Raw genomic sequence first — 18,903 nt, forward strand, 5'->3', positions numbered from 1 at the left:
GCAATGAGTGTTATGACAGGTTTTATAAGTCTCAATTGATAATATATAGGTAATTATATATATATATATATATATATATATATATATATATATATATATATATATATATATATATATATATATATATATATAGTTGACTGTCTGGCTAATCTGGGAGTTACAGTCCATGTTTCACTGCCAGATGCAGCCCAAGTTCCTCACTGTAGCCAGAAATTTGGTAGGGACACCAAACAGTGAGGGGCAGGGAGTGCACTCGACTGTATTTTTTACCTGTTTCTTGGGGCCAAGTACAATAACCTCTGTCTTTGAGGGATTAAGCTGAAGTTTATTTGCCAGCATCCAATCTTTCATTGTGCATGCCAAGACTCGATCTATTGCTTCCCGAGGTTGCTTGAGTCTTACGTAGATCTGTGTATCATCAGCGTATGAATGGTACGACAGACTAAACTCAGAGAAGATGTTCAACAAAGTGCAGATGTAGATATTGAACAGCAGTGGGGACAATGAGGACCTCTGGGGCACCCCACATTCCACAGGGATGGTGTTGGATAAATAGGCCCCCATTTTCACCTGCTGGATATGGTTGGTCAGGGAAGACACAAACCATCTCAAAGCTTTATCTGAGACCTGCACCACCAAGGACAGTCTGGCAAGGAGCATCTCAAAGTCGACTGTGTCAAATGCCACTGACAGGTCCAGTATGACAAGCATGCTGATTTCTCCTTTGTCGGCGGCGCCCAGCAAGTCATCCCAAACTGTCACCAGGGCTGTTTTGTTGCCGTGCCACAGTCTAAAACCTGACTGAAAGGAATCTAGAATACTATGTTCATCCACGTAACTCTGTAATTGACTCATCACAATTTTTTCCAAGATTTTGGCGGGCTATGACAGGCCGGCTATTGGGCGATAGTTAAATAAAATGTTATGGTCCAATGTTTTTTTTAAACAGGTGTGTGAGGTAGGATTTTTTCAGGTCTTGAGGAACACAGCCCTGAGATAATGAAGCATTAACCATTGTTTGTATAGCTGTGCCAAGGGCAGCGGCAAGCTGCTTTGTCAGATAGGCTGGGATCGGGTCATAGTCCAGGTTAGCCTGAAGCACCTGTTCTAGTTGGGATATATGGTCTTCCCATGTGTTGCTGAATACGGCAAGGACGTCGTGGTAGGCAACGCTCAAATCTTCCAGATCCGTTAGGACCTGGTTTACCATCATCTGGAAGGTGGCAGATGCATTCTTTAGTGCTAACTGTATAACAGTGAACTGATACTGCCCATCTGGCGTTGAGACTGGCGACCTCTCTTCTGCAGGATACGACAGATCGACCTGCCAGTACCCAGCGTGAGGTCGAAGGTACTCATAAACCATGCAGCACTTAAACAGTCGATTATCTTGTCTGCCCGATGGGTGTGATGTGCATCTGTCTTCTTGACAGAGTTGAGCCCCTGATAATCCATGCAAAAGTGGGCCTCTGTCTTCCTGCTACTGGACCTTTTAGGGGCCAGTTTCACCAGGCTGGCTGAGGTGCTGCAGGAAGGCTCGATAACCCCCAAGGCCAACATCTTGGAGACCTCCTCCTTGATGTGTCTTTGAGCATGTCCAACACCTGGTGAATCCTACTCTTCACAGGCTTACTGGCTCCTGTGTTGATGTCATGGATGCACCAATCGATCTTCCAAGGCAGCGAGGAGAGCAGGATGGCGTACTGATCCAACAACTGCTGGCATCTTGCCTCTGCTGCTCTGTGAGATCAGACAAGAGTTGAACTCCCTCGAGAGACCCATTGGTGGGCTCTGCATGTAACAGATCAGGGAGGGGATCCGCCTCCTCCTCTGCCTCATCGCCTCATCATCTGTAACCAGAGCCACCCCCAAGTCATTCCGGCTGTCATGGGGTTTCAGCCAGTTGACATGAAAGATCTGATGCACCTTCCTCTGGGTCTTCTTATCAATTAGGTAGTTTACCTTAATGATCCTTTCAAGCAACACATAGTGCCCAGTCCACTTGTCGTACAAGGCATTGGGCTGGACGGGTTCCATGATCCAGACCATCTGGCCCGGCGTGTATTCCGTCATGGTCGCCGTTTGGTCCTCCTTTCCCTAGGGAACGGTGGTGAGCCGCCGATCTATGGAAAAGCGAGAGCAAAAAGCTCCAACCCTGTCTTTTTATGCACTCGTCCTTAAAACAGGCGCCATTGGTTATCTAGTTGCCAGCATACTTGTGTTAAAAAATGGTATAAAGATGAAGACTGTGACTTTATTCTTTCTACATCTTTATCCCAAGGTTAAAAGTGATGAGCCTAATGTTATAGGGGTCATCCCAGGGGAAGCCTGGGTATGAAAAACGAATAACACTGTCTATAGCAGCAAGAATCATTTTTACAGGGTAATCCAATGTTTCTGGTTTTATCCCTCAAAAAAACTGTCGACTGGTTTCAGCAGTATTTGGCTGTTGAACCACCTTCTTCAGGACAGACAGCTCCCCCACTTTGGGGAGCTATTCCATTGATAAGCATAGTGTCGTATTCTCTGATTTATTTATCTGTTGTATTAACATTTTGACAATGGTGTCAGTCATCCATATGGAAGATAAGAAAAGAAAGAGAAAAAATATTTCTCTTAGTATTCATAATGTAATCGTTAGAGTCATTAAAGTCGCTTTCCATGACTGAGTTTGATAAGTGGGGGAGGCAGATTGCAAACTCCAACATGCAATAACTGACACAGTATTTTCATTTAGACTTGCAGTTTGAAAGACTAACAAATGTGTAATATGTTAAAACGCTAAGTGTGTCATCCATCTCGCAAGCGCAACAAGGATCCGGAGCTACTCACAGATCTACATACCCATGGTAGTTCCTTTCGGACGCCAACACTCCTTGTTCTGTTGGTGCGGATAAAATCTACTACACAGCATCTTGTTTTTCATAAGAGTGTGTGTCTTGATTGCCTAGGATTAGGTGCGATCAAGAGTCCTTTATCTCCACCCCCCTCAGAGGCTGTGATAAATGACCCCTGGTCATCAGTCATTCATGTCTGAGCCGCACTAAGTCCAATGCCAGAGCTAATGCATATTTGGGCCTAGCTTTACAGTGATTTCAGCATGATCAAACACATATATAGTCAGGGAAAATGAAGGGCCATGACCCACTCATTGCAATTTTTGACACTAACAATGAGTGGTCTTTTTTATGCAAGTTAATATCCCTTATCTCCTAAGGGCTGGTGTATTTAGTTAGCATGCAGGCAGATGTAAAATAACATATCATTAATCCTATCTTCAAAATAATCATGTAAGCAAGGAACATTGTGAATATTTTAAATAATGGAATGAGAAATGTTTAGTTTAACTGCACAGAAAACGTTTCTCCTAAACTACGCGCTCCGTCTTCACATGTAATGACAGATCCATTGTACTCACTTTGGAAAAGGAAACAAAACATTGTCAAAGTTAAAAGGCTTCCTCTGAGTGCTCTGATCAGCTGCCTCCTGCTCTCTCTATCTGCAGTTCCTTTCCCCAGCCGACCTCACTTCAATGCTACTCTTGCGCTGGGCGGGCTAGACTGCTGAACCGCCTCCCTGCCTCGCGGCCTGGCTTATACATATATACGCAACTGACAGTAAAAAGGCTGCCTTGTAAGTTCTTACATTTGGATGTTAGTTCTTAAGAGTTATTTGGTCCCATGTCCCCCTTTCTCTGCCAGGGGTACGATCTGTGTACCTTTAAATGATTGCATTTAGCTGCATGCAGACTGACAAGATTGGATTTCAAAATGTTTCATTCAGTATATTTTCTGTCTGGTAGAGTAGCTGACACAAGGGGGGTTTACAAAAGGATATGAATTATACTGACAATGCTTTTGGTTTGAGAACTGGATCAAAAGAGGAAGCTAGCCTCTTGCTGCCTTTCCTTTCCTGAAGCCATGAGTGTAACTTCTCCTGTTCTCTTAGCAGATGGACCTATCATTTTGTAAGTTTGGATTCTGAAATGTTACATTCTTGACCCCTGCCCTGCCTGCTTAAGCAAGAGAAGTGAGTCATCACCCTGCAGGGCCTCACCCTCACATGGCACTAGCTGCAGCGCTGAGATAAGCTAATTCAGCCCTGACTCTGTTAATCATAATGTTTTAATGTCAATTGTCCTAACATTTAACATTCTATGGTCTTTTGAAGTTGTCTTCAATTGTTTGCTTGAGTTGCTGACGCCCAACAAGGGCCGCCGGTAGCATGTCATTGGAACGTCACTGTGTTGACGCCACAGCATCTACGACCTCTCGATTCCAGTGCGCCTTTCATCATATCAAAGGAACCTATTAAGCCATCTTGGAATGGGGTTCTGTCTCTCAGTTATTCATTCCGGATTTAATACGACGGCAGATTGTGTCTTTACTAAACACCTGGGAAGGTCAGTCTGGCTTCTTGGGTATATGTATCTACTGTGCAATGATTCTCCTGCACAAGTGACAGAGAAAAACAATGTGCATTACAAATTCCATGCGCTAACCTCAAGTCATCAGTAGTATTCAAGGAGCCGTGCAGGGATACTTCATATTTTAGAGTTATATCTCATTGATGTGCACCCTCTATTTGCTGATCCAGACCATTGTCTAATGAGTCAGACCGGTTTTCAGTCTGCTAGGACATGTGGCATTGCCAGTTGTATGAAAGAGTGGATCTAGGATAACCAAATAGCAGTTGTGGTCTTCTCCTATTCTGGGAGCTATTCAACATCCATGTGGGATTGGTTACCAGACATTTGGTCGAAAAAAATTGGTCGACCAGACAAATGGTCGAACCAATTTGGTTGAAAACCAAATGGTCGAATTTTTTATTTTTTTTATTTTCACCCCTTTTTTTCTCTAAAAACCCCTTTTTCTAAAAAACGAAAACCCGAAAAATAAATATATAAATTAAAAAAAAATTCGACCATTTGGTTTTCGACCAAATTGCGTCGACCAAATGTCATTCGACCAGTTTTCAGTCGACCAAATGACTGGACACCGTGGGATTATATGGCAAGACTCAAAGGGTGTATCTCAATGGGACAAACCCCTTCATCTGATATTGTAGAACGGTTCTCAGTCTTAGACAGTACGGCATTAGCACAGACCTTGATATGGTCCGATCCTTGTCGCACCACTCTGTATTATCATGGCAAAGGAGTGTTGAGCACCTCCTTAGCTGCTTTTTCTACTGCCTGGGAGACATGAGCAGGAGCTCTGAGTTCTGGAGCTCCCGCCCCCTCCCATTTAAAACTTTGCAGCTGGTCCCTCTGAAGCGAAGCCGGCACTGCAAAGGGTGCAGTGTTAAGGACTGCTGGTGTTCGGCGCTGAGGGTGGTTAGGTGCCATTTTGTTCACCCACCCTTGGAAAACGGATACTCCCGGGGCGCTGATATTGTAACAACATACTGTAGAGTTGGAAGTTGAGGCACCAAATTGGTTTCTCAAGAAGGCGTCTCCCTACTCGGCTGGCGACAGAGCCGTACCTGTTCAGAGCAAGGAGCCACTGTAGGAGGGCTAAATAACTGAGCAGCGGCTGCAGGGAGACTAGGGAGACCAATGACTGCTTGTTTTTCTGAAAAAATAGAAACGGTTTCCTTTTGTCTTCACCTTTTTCCTGTTTGCTTGCTGCTGAAGTGCGGTCTTATTTGATCGGGACATACGCTTCTTAGCCATTTTGGGCTGGTGCAGTGCTAGATCAACTTGGAATTGGAACCAGTATTGAAACACTATCTAATTGTTCATAATATTCACAATTAGATTACAATCATCTGATTCCCTCTACACCATTTTCTCGGGGTGATTGCAGCCGGACTATCGCTGCATTGTGATATCGTGCGGTGGGGGCGCTTTGCTGGGGGGAATTAAGAAGCTTAAATAGTGTTTAACCTAGAGGCTAGCTTCTCAGAGCTTCTTGTGATTGGAATTCAAGGCCCTAGGACCAAGATCCGAATACAGAGACTGGATGCCCCACTAGACAATCAGCGTTCTGCGCCCTTGGTCCCTGCAGAAAACTGATTACGCAGACCTGAGCTTATTGTATAGTTTATTATTCTTTCAAAACTTGCATAATTTTGCACTTATCTATATGCTTCATATCGGTGACGCTGTTGTATTTTTGCTTATTTTAGTTATTGCATTAAATCAACTGGGTACTTTTTAGCACTAGAAAGGCAAGCTGCTATGACCATACCATATTACTGCGCCAGAAAAGATATTAAAGAAAAAATGCTGGATCAGAATGAAGTTGTGTAATGGGGAAGTTTAATTAACATTGCCCTCTGGATCCAGAGGGCAACTGGATCCAGAGGGCAATGTTAATTAAACATCCCCATTACACAACTTCATTCTGATCAGCATTTTTTCTTTAATATCTTTTTTTTTACAAACGGAGTTGAGGAACTCAAAGTCTCCGCCCTATGACTCACCATTGCGACAGCGCAGATTTTTGCTATTGAATAGGTCGCGGGGGAACCAAGTGATATCAACTCAAAAGTTCCTTCATGTCTACTTTTTTAGCACATTTTTAACATTGAACAGACACGGACAACAGTTGTTTTAATGAATTTTAATAAAACGTCTTAGATACATTTAAGATATATTTTAAAGACTGTTGTATTCTTAGAAGAAGTGAGTCTGAGATGGCTATCTTTTTAAATACTCATTATTCAGGCGTCTATGGCTGTTGTAATGACTCTCTGGCTGAAGAGGGGTTGATAAATTGTGGAGGTGGAAAAGTGGTAGTTGGTGTTCTCAGGCCAATCTAGACAGTTGTCCTAGGCGACATGTCGAAGAGAAAGGCTACCTCTGATGCTTCGCTTATGAAAGGTTCTAAAAAAAATGTATAAGGCACCCTTGTTTCCAGACCGGCAAACTCATAATGAGGCCCATACTGACAGATATGCGAGGCCCTCGGGGCCTGCCATTGACCGCTCATTATTTTAATGGTAAAATGAGCGGGATGCTTTTGCCACAGACATGAGAGTGGGGTAAAGATTATTCCTTACCCATTGGCAAGGTGAGTCTGGTGACTCCAGCATTGCCATGCATCATTGAACACCACGTTGAAACCACAAAGGCTTCTTTTGTACCACCTGTTGAAGAAAATTCAGTGCCTATTAATTTGGAGATCTCAGAAAGGGCCACAGGGAAAGAGGTACCCACAGAGTCAACTCTGGAAGCAGCCCTAACATCTGTCAATTTGGAAATAATAGAGGATGACCCTAGAAAGTTAAGACCCTAGGAGTTGTCCTTGATGAAGAGCTATCCATGAAGTCCCATGTCTCTAGCATTAGGTCTAGCTGCTGACTGATTAACAAGCGAATAGGATATATTCGCCCATTTATCACGGAAAAAAACTGTGCTCTCCTGTCTTCAGCACTGATAAATTCTAGATTAGACTACTGTAATAGTATTCTATCTGGTATACAGCTACTAACGTTCAATCTTTGCAGGTGGCCCAGAATAATGCTGTGCGCACTATTTTCAACCAATCTCGTCGCACCCATATCACCACCTTTAGGAAGAAACTTCACTGGCTCCCAGTAAAACATTGTATTACACACAAGGTGTTAACTACGACGCATAAATGCCTGAGCCTTAGCAATCCCACATATCTGTCTGCACGCATTAGCATTAAGTCTAATGAGAGGAACCTTCGCTCATCTGCAGCGATCGTCCTCAATCACCCCAGATTTAGGACCGCTAGATTTGGGGGTACCACCCTTGATGTACAGGGTCCCCTTCTTTGGAATGCACTACCAGCTCGGATACGGCAGATCCAAAGCTACACTGTGTTTAAACGGGCCATAAAAACTCACTTCTTTAACCTGGAATAACTTGCTCATGGTTCCTCGTTTTCTTCTGCCTTGTCCGTTTGTTCTTGTTTTTTGTTCTCTATGTGCGCCCTAAGGCCCATGGGCATGCGGCGCGTTACAAAAATTAAAATAAATAAACAAATGACACAGGAGTTATCTCGCCCTAAATTGCCATCTCGAATATATTCTCAGCACTGAATATACTAGAATGTGTAGAGAGGGGATCTAATAGGAAGGCAAAAGGAGGGGGGTTCAGATGAGGCCAAAATGTTAATGGGCCCAGGGAGGGGTTCACATTCTCCTGGATAAAGTTGTGCTAAAAATGTCAATGAAATTGCCTGAATGTACAAAGAGGGTGGTTAGAAACAAATGTTTAAAAACCTGGAATCCTAGCAACAAGGCAGAAGTGCGTAACATTGATGATTTGATGGTAGAGCTAGGGAGTCTCAAGGAAGCAGTGGACAAAATATTGGCTGTGTTAGGACACAGTAAAGGTAGAAAAACTACATTTTAAACAATTGGGGAGACTTTGGCTGCCGGGGGCCCAAGGAATGATAAATCGATATCTGTAGGTAAGGCCCACACGGTATCCGGATAAGAAGAGCCTTGTTAGTGGTTTAGCTAAATAGCAAACTCATGGATTAGGTAAATTAATGATCATCTCAAATGACATAGACCAATCACAGATGTTATTAGTAATCAGGTAGCAAAAGAAAGTAGGAGCCCAAATACTCTGATCCATTGAATGAATGGAGTACCCCTTCCACCTGACATATTTTGTAATAAGGGCAGAATTCTGCAGTTATCCCAGGCAGGCAGAGGTCGAAGTGGGTGGGAGCGGTCGGGAGCGGTGCTCCTATGCTTTTTATTTTTAAGTTTCACCGTTCCTATACTTTTATTTTAAAAAGAAACCGTTCTGGAATACATCCTCGACGTGTAACTTTACCGGACAGAAGTCAAGTAAAGTTTTTCAAAATTTTTTGGAGGTACATGATTTGGTTGATGTTTGGAGAAATTTTCATTGGAGGGAAAGGCAATACTCTTTTTTTTCACCGGTGCATAATTCTTATTCTAGACATGATTACATATTAGTGTCAGATAGGCTAATTGAGAATGTAAAAGAGGTATCTACGGGGGACCGACATATTTCAGATCATTCCATGGTTATGGCTCAACTGAGGTTATCCGCTGAGAGGCGGGGATTTAGTAGATGGAGGTTGAAACCCTGTGTGTTAAATGATAAAGATGCTACTGAAGCGTTGATGGGTTTTATACAAAATTTCTTTGAGGTGAATGTTGGCACGGCAGACAATATGGTGGTGTGGGATGCTTTCAAGGCCTCGGTCAGAGGGGAACTGATGAATTGGACTGCAAGGATGCGTAAGGTGGGGGAAGCCAGGTTGGCAGTGCTTGAAAAAGAATTGGGAGATTTGCAAAGGAATTATGCTTTATTAAGAGACGAGAATATTAAGCTTAGGATTTTGGAGGTTAAGGAACTACTGAAAAGTGAGGTGAACTCGCAGGTTGAGAGGGGTTTGTATTACATGAAGCAAAAATACTGGGAGCAAGGGGATAAGGCAGGGAAGTTGTTAGCAAATAGATTGAAGAGTTATTCAGAGAGGGTGTATGTTTAGAAAATTGTTGATGAATCTGGTATTTTGGAGATTAAGAAAGATAAAATTGGTGAATGTTTTCGTTCATTTTATGCTAAATTATATACGGAAGATATTGCTCCGCAAATAGAGGATTTTGATAGGTTTTTTGGGAAAATTGTCCTTCCAGTACTTTCTGATGAAGGTAGATGTTGTATGGAAGCCACGATCTCCATCCGGAGGTTTTGTCGGTAATTGAGGGAATGAATAAAGGCAAATCTCCGGGGATGGATGGTTTGTCAGTGGAATTTTATCAAAGGTATAGGGAAGTGTTGTCACCAATTTTATGTGAATTGTATAATTGTTTTTTGAAGGAAGGGAGGCTATGTGATTCAATGAAGGAGGCAATCATTACGGTGATTCCAAAGCCTGGGAAGGATGCAACTAGATTCAGTAATTATCGACCTATCTCCTTGCTCAATGTAGATTTGAAAATCTTTACCAAAATACTAACGGTGAGGCTTAAAAAATATATGGGTGAATTGGTGGAGCGATCTCAGACAGGATTCATGGAAAGGAGATATGGATATGATAATATTTGAACGCTGTTAGACATTTTGAGTTTGCCAGACTAAGCGGTAAAGGATATTTTGTTGATTTTTTTAGACACAGAGAAGGCCTTTGATAGGGTGAATTGGGGCTTCCTGAATTATACACTGTCGAAATTAGGTTTTGGTCCTTTCTTTATTAAAGCTATTCAATCGATTCAGAATCGCATTTCGGCAAAGGTGTGGGTGAATAAGGGGTTTTCTATGTCCTTTCTGTTGTTTAGAGGGACACGCCAGGGTTGCCCTTTGTCACCACTTTTATTTCATTTGGTATTGGAGCCTCTGTTGGCATATATACGTCAGTTGAGGTGTGTCAGGGGGTTTGCAGTTGGTGATGTGGAAATTAAATGTCTGGCATATGCGGATGATGTTGTGGTTATCTTGAATGATCCTGTTGTAGGGGGTCCTGTATTGAAGGAGGTCTTTGAGGAAGTGGGTAAGTTATCTGGGTATCGGATCAATTGGGATAAAACAGTGGTATTTCCGGTGAGGGCTTTGCACGACTGTGAGAATCTGCTGGGGTGGCATTGTAAATGGGAATATTCTAGTGTGAAATATTTGGGTATATATATTACCAAAGATTTTAGAAAGTTGGTGAATTACAATGTGGATAAAATCATTGAGGTTGTTAGGCGGGATATTATGAGATGGGGACGTGTCAATCTAACTCTTTGGGGTAAAATTAATGCTATTAAAATGATTTTACTGCCGAAGGTTTTGTATGTTGTTCAATCTTTGCCTGTGCACTTTACAAAGGGAGCGCTTGCACGTATAGATAGGCTATTTCAGGATTTTTTGTGGGGATTTGGGAAGAGGGCCAGGATTCCCCTGTATATTATGGTCCGGAATGTTAAAGATGGGGGTTTTGGGTACCCAGTGTTAAGAAATTACGGTAGTGGTTTTTTGTTAAAGAAAGTGTCTGATTACACTGGTGAAGTTATGAACAAGGTGCCGTGGTGGGCACAAATTGAGGTACAGCGGTTTTTGCCTTGTGATATTAAATGTTTGTTTTCTTTTGGAAAATTGCCTAAGAAGGTGCAGTGTTTGAAGTCGGTTTTGGCTACTAAAGAAGCTTTGTCGTCTTGGATACTGGGAACTGGACAAGGTCTATATCTTTATGAAGAGGCTTCCCTTTGGCATAATCCTGGTCTAAAGTTTAATAATAAGGTACTAAATTGGAAAAGTTGGGTTCAGAAGGGTGTGTTGACTATTGGAGATGTATGGAGTGCTGCAGGGGTAATACCTTTTGCTAGTTTAGTTGAGAAATTTGGGTTACGGAACAGGGAATTACGAAGGTATGATATTTTGGTGTCTCTGTTATCGGAACGAAGAGATATGTTGGGTGCTGCGTTTTTGAATAAACCGGAACATTTTAGTTTTTTGGGAATTGGACTCCAAAGAGTGTCTACTTTTATGCAGTTTATGCAACCTGATAGGCAATGGGTGGACTCGTGGGACAAGCTGGGGTTGTCTTGGACGGAGGAGTAGGGCAGGGAACTTACGCCCAGGGAATGGGAAAAGGTTTGGAGGGTACCAACGGTTGCCAAAGTGGATTTGCAATTGCGCTATATACATCAGAGGATATTGGGTAGAATATATTGGACCCCAGTTCATATGTGTAGATAGGGATTAGTTGATGATGATCGGTGTTGGGGCTGTGGGAAAGAACAAGGTACTTTGATACATATGTTAAGGTATTGTGAAAGAGTGGTAAGTTTTTGGAGGGAGGTTATTGATAGGGTTGATCAAATTTGGGACATTGTTTATCCACGCAATCCCTTTGCGGTTGATTTTTTGTTGTATAGTGGTGGACGGGATGTGAGTTGGGTGATTTCATGTGGGGTATTCAGAGTTTTGTTGGTGGCGGCTAAACAGGTGTTGAGGGTCTGGAAGACACGGAAGAAGCCAATGGTGGAGGACTGGATTTCAGATGTTAGAATTTTATCCAAATTTGAGAAAACTATGCATTGCAAACAAGACAAGGAAACCCTTTATGATGATGTGTGGGGGAGTTTTAATGACCTTTATGGATGAGGCTAGATTAGGTTCTGGAGTGGAGTGCATTGGTCTTTTTTCAAATAACATCAATGTATTGGGAAGGGGTTTGTGTTCTCTCTGTGGTTGTTTTGTGTGGTCTTGTCTGTCTATTGTCATGTGTCTGGTGTATGTGGCTTTGTTTTAGGTTGGTCTTGAGTTTCATATGGTGGAATACAGAGTTATAGTTTGGAATTCTGTTTTATTTTGTTTTCCACTACTATGTATTTTTCAATTCAATGACGTAGGTTGTTAATTCTGTTATTTATTGTAACTTGTTGAAAATGAGAAATAAAGAGTTTAAAAATAAATAAATAAAAAAAAAAGTGTAGGAAGAAGTTGAAGCTTGCACTTCAGTGCACTGCACTGCACATTACCATAAAAAGCAGGTGTGTTTGTTTGGGGGTTTGGATTGTGTGTCGGAGGGGGTGTGGTGATGGGGTTTGTGGGGAGCGGGGGCAGGCCAGCAGGGATCATAGTTCCACTACTTCTTTTCGTACACTTTGACCACTGCAGGCAGGACTGTGGGGCCTGTTGCTTCTGGTACTGCATGGGGGAATAGGGACAGGGGGTGAAAAATATATTTTGTAGTCATGCACAATGTTCTGAAAGTATCCATATGGGAGATATGAGAATCAAGAGGCACTGATCAGTAAATTATCCATTGGATCAAGCGGAGGAGGGGTTGTGTCTCATTGATTCAGGACAACGTTGTTAGTTGTAAAAGACATAGCCGGCCCAATAGCCAGCTTGATTCTATTCAGGTTTTTCTGAGGGATGAACAGCTGGCCTTGGGATTGCTAGCAATCAAGTTCAGAACCTATCCGCCCAATGGCTCAAACATCCCACTTAGAGCAAACTTCTCAGAAGCTCGGCCAATGGGGATGATGGTAGGGGTGATAGATTTGTTACAGATTAGGCCACAATGTGACCTGCAACAAAAGGATGCAGTTAGTAGTCTGAAATTTGCATACAATGGTTTAGAAGGAGTGGATTGACTCCAACTGGCGGTCACAGGCCCAACTGCTATTCCTATTGCAAAGTCAGTTTAAATTTGTATCTTGAAACATAGCTGGGGTAAACAAACATCTGGTTGACACAGAGTGGGGGAAGTTCTTGGAGGAGTTTAATGTCATTTGTTTGCACGAAACATGGTCTTTGGAAGAGGTGGGCATGCAAGGGTATCTATCATTTAATACTAGAGCAAAAGAAGGCCTGAGGGGAGACTCTTTGGAGTTTGGGGGGTAGTGACTTGGATTGGTACTGGCCTAAACTGGCCTGTTCAACAGTTTAACACTGTATCACTTGATCTGCCAAAGCTGGTGATACATATGTCTGATAGTTATTTCCTGGTACTATTTAATGTATATTACAGACCCAATGATAAGGATGCCCCAAGTACAATTTCTGAACTTCAGGAATGTGTCCATAAGTGGGAACTGGAGAGCAAAAAGAACTATGGGCTAGTTGTTATGGGTGGTTTTCATATCCAGCTCGAGTCGTTAAGAGCACTCGAAGGTTTGTGGGAGGACCAGGACGAGGCTTGGGGTATTTCAGGTTTAGATGCATCTTACCATGCAAGAATCCATGGCACCGCAGTGGAGACATCCAGGGCCCTCTAAAATCTTGAACTGCAGGCTTGCAATAGGTGATTCCCAACAGATCAACCCGGAAAGGAAACCTATCTGGGACCTAGTGGCAGCTCCTGAATACATTACACCCTAGTCATTGATCTGGAATGGGATAAAGGGGCCGGTTTTGAAATTGATTGTTTGGAGAGCGACCATAAGCCCATTGCTTCAACTCAAGGGTAATGCTCTGCCCGAATCACAGGGCGGCACTAAGTCTGCTGATATAATAGTCCCTGACTATGCACACTGTTCTGTTAGATGAGCCTCATTAGTGCAGAAAGAGTTGATATGTAGCCTTTAATCATGTATTATTGAGCACTTTGAGCTGCTGTGCTCTTAGGGTAGTTTGGACACGGAAGTGCTCTTAGAATTTGGGAAATTTATCGAACGTTTACAGCCTATGACCACTGCCTCGAGATCTCATGTTTATAGAGGTGCCAAGAGAACAGAGTCCTGGTATGATAAAGACTGTAAAGTGTCCAAAAGGACATTGACGCAGTATTTGAAGAACCCAACAGCACTTGACAGGGAGCATTTGAGAGAGCTAAGAAGCAACTATAGGAATCTAATACATATTAAAAAGAGAGACTTTGTGACAGAAAAGTGAGAAGCTATGCTTGAGGCAGTAAGAAAGGGAGACTCTGCCCTGTTTTGGAATAATGTCGCTCATGGAGAACTAACATGGGACTCAAGCTTCCATTCCTACATTACCCCGGTTATGTGGTCCGAATACTTTCGGGGCTTGTATAAAATGCATAATGATCAGGAGATAGTAGTCCTAGTGACTCCCGCAAATTGACGGAACCCGACACTGCTCTTTGACACCTCCCGGTATGAGAACAGGAGTCATGGCAGGAAAAGATCCCATTTTCTCCTGTGTGGTTCTTCCAGGCCACATATCCTGCCCTTTAAGGTCTTGTCGAACTGCTCAAAAATCACTTTAGTTTGTATTTGAAAGACTGTAGAGAACTTACAAGTAACTTTACATTCATCCCACATTGCCTTCATATACATGGATGTGAAGTTTGATCCCCTGTCAGAAATAACTTCCTTAGGGAATCCCACACAAGAGAATATCCCAATGAGTGCCTTCACAATCACAGGGGTCTTGATGCTCCTCAGGCGGATGGCCTCAGGATACCGGGGGGCATGATCAACTACGACCAAGATGCACCGGTTTCCAGAGGAGGTTTGGGGATCCAAATGACCCACAATGTCCATACCTATTCTCTCGAAAGGCCGCCCAACCACAGGCACCCAGCTTGCCGGACGCTTGGCAAAGTTGGCAGGACTGGATAAATGCTGTTATCTTTGACCCCATCTGGGGGCAGTAGAAATGAGCCGCCAGCCAGTCGGCTGTGTTCTTCATCCCAAGGAGAACTGCCAACAGAAGGTCATCAGCTCAATCCAACAGGAACCTTCTGTGACGCTGGGAACCCACCAAATGCCAGCTGTCCCCCACCTCAAAAATCTTGGACTCACGGTACAGGAGTCTGTTCTCTCAGAACACCTTGAACATTCCAGGTGCATCCCCGTGTGCTTGCTTCTCTGCCTGCTCAGGCAGATCAGCCAAAGTTGGACATTTGCAATGTGCTTGGCAAAGGTCAGCCTGGCTTGGACCCCCCAGCTAAAGACAAGTCACTTAGCTCAGAGACACTCGAGAGGTCTGAAACTACTGTGTACTCCACCTCAGGTTCATGTTCTATGCCTGTAGGCAACCCTGAAGTCACTGAGTCATGTGTCGGTGCAGCAGGCACTTCCATGGCCACTAGATCATCTCCGGCAGGAGAAGGCATCTCTGTGGACCCTGGATCTGGACTGGGTAGTACTGGTGGATCTGGTTTTATGCCATCATTCTCTGGAGGAGCCCCTGGACCCATTGCTGCCAGGGCTGCTCCCCAAGCTGCTTCCCTCGATCATGTGACCGCAGTGATAATTTCAGCACGAGGTCTATTGTTTCCTAACAGAAAGTCTACCAGAACGGCATCATTGACAGCGACATAGAGTTCAGAGGTTTCCCCGTGTTAAGACTGGAGGGGGTGTCTGTACTCCTGCTCTCTATATGCAGAGGAGAGGCACAGAGGACCCCAGCTGATATTCTCTATAAGGTAGCAATGGATGAGCAATCAAGGCCTGGCTTCTCAGGAGGTGATGCAGGCTGTTTCTTAAGTACAGTGTAGTCCCCAGGCCTCCACAAAGGAATGTCCACACACTGTATTATTTAAGACACAGTCTTTATATAATTAATATTCAAGGTTATGTACACTATCACAATAACTCACTTTGTGCTCAGAAAATCTACAATGGGAAATATATACAGTTCAAAGTGGTACCACAATTATTATCAGATCTCATTAAAGTGCATGAACTATATACTCTAAAATAAAAGTAACCAACAATAGATCTAGGAGGAAAGCAGTTGGTTAGAACAATTGGCAGAATATTGACCCCTACCAACTAGGCACAATTCTGTGCGGAGATCCCCCCACCTGGGCAACCTGTAAATAAAGATATATCGTACAAGCCTAGTCCATATATTGTTCAAAAGAGTCTTATTTCCGTCTAAAATAGTTCTACAACCCCAATGTACCTGGAATAGCAGAGTTCGTAGCCGGGTCGTCGACGGATCCTTCTTGGACAAAGCAGTCGACGGTGCAGACGAGAGCGTCCTTGGATCAAATGTTACTGAAGCAAAGGGAGCACGGCGGCTCCGGTCAGAGACGGCGGTCGTCGAGGATGATGGACAACAGTGTCCGGGCGCTTCTCCTTGTGATTACGCGGGGGTCCCTGTCTCCGGTCTTCAGCCTTTCATAGGTCTGTCTACCAGGAAGCTTTGACAAAGATCAGCTGGTGCACGATGGTCCCTCGTAGCTCGGGAAGAGGGCGCCTTACCAGGTCCTCTCTGGGTCAGTCCTTGGAGACACAGCAGCTTTCAGATTTATGAAGTAGAGCAGCATCAAGACTTCTCTTCCAGCAGGGCTTCAAGGTTAAGCCCAAAACCTCTGCCCCCGCCCCAACACAAACACTTTTGCATAGTACAAAGGACAATGGACTAACATCAGTGCCGTTTACCTGACATGTCCCAGTACAAGGATCAGGCAAAGTCAGGCAATTTATCAGAATCACACACACCTGATGGCCCTTTCCCTTTCCCCACATGGATAACAGGTGGAGCCAGAGAGCACAGTACGAGCACGACAAACTGCACGTCGGCACAGCTAATCAGGCGCGGCAGTTCTAGAGAAGGCGAAAGGTGGCAGGAATCAAGAGGGTGATGAGGAGAGAAGTGACTTTGCCCTTTTCGTCCCAGACCCGCGGAACCTTCGTGGAAGAGAGCCTAAGACCACAAACAATTGCTCATGTCTCTTGCAGCAGATGTCAACGGTACATGGGGCAAGCCTACGCCGATAAGCAGGAGCGAGGGAAGCTCCTGTTACCGTGGTACCGGCCTTGACGCTAAAGAAGAGGCAAGACAAGTGGTTCATCACAGCCAGATTCGAAGGCGAAACGATAAGAACCGGGCTGTGTTGAGTGAGAATCACAAAGTGGCAAGTTTGGAACCAAGTTCAATGAACTGTGAAAGAACTGTAAAATGTGTTAAAGGGGAGAACATCTGCAGAGGGAAACCGGCACCACGTGGGTGCTAACTCCAAAGACTCTGGTCTATCCCCATCTGAGGGAAACTACAGATAGCAGAAGGCCATAGGAGAACCACTGAAATAGGTCAAAGTGGTCATACGGAGGGTCAAGCAAAATTCCTGTATAATCAAAAGACTTTGATCTACAAACTGTGTGAGAAAAAGGGAAGTTAAACCCGCAGTGAGAGAAAACAAGGGAAGTAAATCCCAAGAGGGGCAAAGTCTAAAGTCCCAATAAACAGTGTGTTGACAGAAGTTAACCCAACTGGGGGATTTCTGCTGGAACTGTTTAAAAAGACATTAAGATTTGTGAAGAAGCAAAAGCCATAATGAACCCAACCGGGATAGGCTAAGATTCGTGTGGGGTCAGCTCCCGGGAAGAGGAGGACCCGAGGGTGGAGAATCCTCACCCTAAGTGATACCAAGAAACAAACTTTCAGTTGTTGAAGCAACATTTGTTTTATTATTTTGAAGATATCAGGTCCTCGAAGGCAAGAGGCTTTCAAGTGAAACAAGACTTGGCCATCGACGGCCCTGATAGTTGAAAACTGAACTGTCATCTCGTATTGCAAAAGCTCGGAAGTGTGCTGTTCTCCACAATGCCACCTTACCCCATTCTCAATCTCAAAACGTGTGGAAGGAAGACCCAGGCTACTGCATCCTGATGTATTATTTGAGAACACTTCTTTTTTTCTGGAGAACTAACCCACACCCTTTTTTGTATAAGTTGTAAGGTTTGACAAAAGCTTTCTTAGTATAGGCCTTTCTATTTGAAACAACACCGCTAGGAATGCCTTATTTTTCATTTGATGGTAGATGCTTGATCCCATTTTAGATTTAGGTTTAGATTAGGCAGTTTCCAACCTGCATACAGCATTCATTGTTCAATACACACCCTTGAACTGTGATCACTTGTGTCTGCCTTACTTGTTGCCACCATGAGTCCCTCCCATTGGGCAATAGCCAAAACTGATACAGACATATGCAAACAAGAAATAAGGTCTGTCTCTTTAAGGAGAGACCTCCATATAACCGAGACAAGTAGAATGATGATAGGGAAGAAGGAGAAACAGCATTCACCGAGACATAGCATAGACCAGTGAGGGATCAGGGAGTGCAAGCAATGCGAAGCCCTCTGATAATGTGACACCTGCTAGAGGTGGAGCCGAGGAAAGCTACAGAGCCTGTGACTTTCAGAAGTGACCTGAATGTGAGAACAAGATGCTGGAGCCCCAGCTTGTACATGCAGTGAGGAAAGAGGGAGATTGGAATCTGAATCGCGTTGGTGTCATGGCTATGAAGACTTTGTGTTGGGCAGTGTGCCTGTCCAACAATGTCAAAACCACTATGCCAAGGAGGCAGCGAGACGTCCACTTACCTGCAGCTGTACCTGGTCCTAGAGAGAGAGAGGACCGAGAGTGGGTCCCTGATGAAGTTGAAAGAACGACGAACTGTAACAAAAGAAGAACCCGAGCAACTGCAGTCACAGATGACGTTCCCCTGGAGAGTCAAGGGTAAGGAGGAGAACAAGAGAACCGGGAGGCTGTCGGGGGATTCCTTATAAAGCAAGGGAAACTCATCCAAG

This window comes from Ambystoma mexicanum, chromosome 8 (assembly GCF_040938575.1).
Source record: "Ambystoma mexicanum isolate Mex_15411 chromosome 8, UKY_AmexF1_1, whole genome shotgun sequence".
In the NCBI taxonomy this organism is placed as follows: domain Eukaryota; kingdom Metazoa; phylum Chordata; class Amphibia; order Caudata; family Ambystomatidae; genus Ambystoma; species Ambystoma mexicanum.